The following is a 3,814-nucleotide window of genomic DNA, read 5'->3' on the forward strand; positions in this document are numbered from 1 at the left end:
TTTCCTCGGTCTCGATTCGCTTTGTCAATTCTTCCAGAATCTTTATAATAGCAGGATTGGTCTCCGAACCCTTCTCATTCGGTTTCCTCGAGGCTGATTCAACTCCGTGTATGACTTCCTAGGATAGTTCGAGCTCGACCCTGCTCGCAGCGTGGTTTTGGTTTTGAAGCTGGGCTATTGCTGCCTGTTGAGTCTGTAGCATTTCGAAGATCACCCGCAGGCTGATCCCGCCATCTTCACTGCCGTGTGCGTTCTAAGTAGCTGATCGGGTACCCTCGCGAATCCTATTTTCTGGGTCGATGGCCAAATTTCCGTTGATAGCTACGTGTGAACTGACGTCGATTGGATCTACGGCCGGAACTCCATCGAGGCCAGCAGGGGGTACAACGTTTCCTAGTGCAATGTTCTCATTTTTGCCGTGGTGGCTGAGATCATTATAACTGAGATCATTATAAATGTGTTGAGGTGCTGAGTGAGAGTTTTGACATTCTTTAACCCTATCAAAGGCACTTCAAAGAACAAGTGTAAAATGGTGTGTATTACGAAAATTTGTACCAGGCGACCACTATTATCCTTAGCCCCACAGTGGGCATCAAACTGTTTACCCTTAAAATTGGATAATAATTAAATTTATAAGTGGTTTTAAGGATATGTAATTTCGCTTGGAACAAACTGAGAAATACGAGAATTATTGTTAGAATTCAATTGTAAAATAGAGCAAACCAATATAAAGCACAACTTACCCCTCGAGCTAGATCGCTCTCGAACCGAATGGACGTATAATTGAAAAGTATGAACTGAACAGCAGAATAAGAATGCTTAAGAAAGAGAATGTTGTCTATTTCTTTGTTATGCGTGAATATCATGATTACAAAATGATTAGAACCCCTTTATATAGTAGATGAATTCTACTTATGGTACAATTCTAAATACAGAAGGAAATCTCATGATTGGCTAAATAATCGACCTCTTCTTGATACGTGCCGAGATTTTCGTCGTGATCCTCGCCTGGTTGCGGATATTTTGGTATTCCGTTATTTGGCTCGGTAAGCTTTCCTCGACCTTGCTTGATCTTCATCCTGCATGGCTCCGATCTTAGCCGACCTCGATCCCGATCGATCTCTGGATCTTGAGCTCTGCAATCTAACTTTACGCCGTGGTCCGATATAACATAGGGTTGAACCTTGGCCTGCCTCGTTCCAGGTCAAGCCTGATTTTGACCGTATACAAAGTTCAAAATAAAGAAGGCTCTTAAAATGCATTTATTATTATGATCTTGGCATTAGATACTTCTTATATATATTCCCTTAGACGGGAAGATAAATAATTAGTACTTCTATTTTCTTTGTAGTTATGGATGATGCAATCTTAGTATGGATATATCTAATATCAAAATTAAAGACCTCTTATCATTTCTTACATTATAAATAGCATGTTTTCATCCAGACTTGACATACCAATCCATAATATTATTTCTACAAAGATGACTAACAAGAGGGTTTCAGTTCTTCTTTTCGCGTTCTTTCTACTTTTTATAGGTATTTGATGTATGCATTTTCTTTTAATCAATTTCTTTTTTCTCAAATTTTTAAACAAGTTATGCTTGAGAAATGTAAAATGCTATGCACAACACAGAAATATTTTAAAACCATCTAAAAGTTATTTTCAACAAATTTATTCATACTTCTGTGGAATAATTTTAGAGGCCTCCCCTTAGGATTGACTTTATAGCACTAATTTTCCTTGTGATTTACGATATTATACTTACCTTCTTATTTTGATTTTCATGTAGCAATTTAAACTATTTATTATTAACGTAAACCGATTATATCAATGATAAATAGTTTAAATAATTATTTCAAGAAAATTACAATAAAAGCGGTAACCGTAATATTATAAACTACAAGGGAGATTAGAGTTATGAAATCAAACCTAGGAGAGGGTCTCTGAAAATTGTCCCTATTTTTATTTATGTGTATGTTCTTCACATTGCTATAACAAAATATCTATTGTTTTGAAGGTTGCAATAGTAAGGCGAGACTTTTGTGACTGCAAAGATCAGCTTGGCAGGGTTGGATCCAATGTACCAGTACCGGGTTCATCTGAATCTATTACTTTCGATGCGGAGCATAAATTTATGTGTAAAAATTATTTAAAATAGGAACAAATAGCATATATAAATCCATAACTTTAACAATATAATGAGTTTGAACCCATAAAATTCAAATCCTTGATTCGCCTATGGAGCTTAATACATGTATACCTGGTGTAGATGATGATTCAGACAAAGATGGAAAACGTTATATTTACTGAATCGAAAGTGAAAACGGGGGAACTTGCAAATTGGCTGGCAATTGTTAGCAGCTTACTTTTCACCTATAATAAAAAATATAAATGATGGAAACAATGATTAGTATATTTCCATTCATTTGATGAACTATAATGTATGTTTTAATTTCATCTATGCGTAATGAAGACATGATTGATGTTATTCCCTTTTTTTCATTTGGCAAGAGAAGCTAGAGATCTAGTTATAAGATTTGAATCCACTTGGTCCCAATTAATTGAACGTTTTCAAATAGAAACAAGGAAAAATGCTTTATTGAAAAGTTGCGCACTTTACGTTATTTTCTAAGAATACCATATTGGGTTTTATTTATTAAATAAAAGAGGTGTGAACGAAAACGGAGAAAAAAAATTGGAGGCAAATAATTTTTTTTGAATTGTTCCCTTTTACTAAGGCACTTTGTTCCTCATTGGATAGAAAGAGGAAAATTTTCGTGCTTATATATAAAAGCACTTTTCTAGATCTTAAAGAGTGGAGAAGAGAGCAAGCCTCGCATCGTTGTCGCTCGGCTCGGCTTCGGCTTCGAATCCAATAACCTTGGGTAACAGTGAGGAGGGTTAAATTCTTTGAGGACACCCAAGAAACTTGTGGACTCAGAATTTCTGTTTTTGTTTATTGCACTAACGTTTTATTGGTTCTCTGAAAATAATAATGTATATATGTGCAAAATAAGTTCGCAAATAGTCATACATTTAATATTCCCAAGCATTTGCGAAACCAGTCACGTTGTCCCTCAGAATGAGCTAAACGAGCTTATTTAATATTAGTATAAATTTTAATTTATCAGATCGGTGAATTCAATACCAAATGAGTTAAACAAAAAATACAAAAAATAAATGAGTAAAAACCAAAAACCAAAAACCAAAAATTAAAAATACGAAAGTTCTTTTTCGTTTAATTTGATTTTCTATCTACACTTTGTTATTTACTCATTTTTATGCATTATCTCACCATTGTGTCTATAGAGAGCGCATAGCCTAGTCATTTAAAAGAAAATCCTAGGGATAAATAAAGAAATAGAGAAGTCCATTGATATTAAAACGATCTTTACGTAAATAGCGGACCGGATATATTATTTACTTTTCCTAATAGGTATATGAATAATATACTTGTCACGGCCCTGGTTCGCCCTCCGTGAACCCTCGTGACGGCAACTAGTTTCTACAACTAGGTAAGCCTAAATTGCGGAAAAGAAACCAAAATTTGCGGAAATAAACAACTTAAAACAGAAATAAGGAAAATAAACAGTGGTAGTTGTGAGCACGTGATTTTTGCCCTAAGCAAATTAATTCCAAAAGTTTCAAATAATTGAGTTCTTTATTATTTTACATTTTTTTTTGTGAATTTTTGTTTGAGTTTTTGTGTTAATTGGTTGCATTTTTCATAAAAAATACAGAAAATATGCACATACATTTAAGGATTTTAATTTCACAATTGTTAGTATTAATTAGGTATTAATTAGATTTA

This window comes from Nicotiana attenuata, unplaced genomic scaffold (genome assembly GCF_001879085.1).
Source record: "Nicotiana attenuata strain UT unplaced genomic scaffold, NIATTr2, whole genome shotgun sequence".
Classification (NCBI taxonomy): domain Eukaryota; kingdom Viridiplantae; phylum Streptophyta; class Magnoliopsida; order Solanales; family Solanaceae; genus Nicotiana; species Nicotiana attenuata.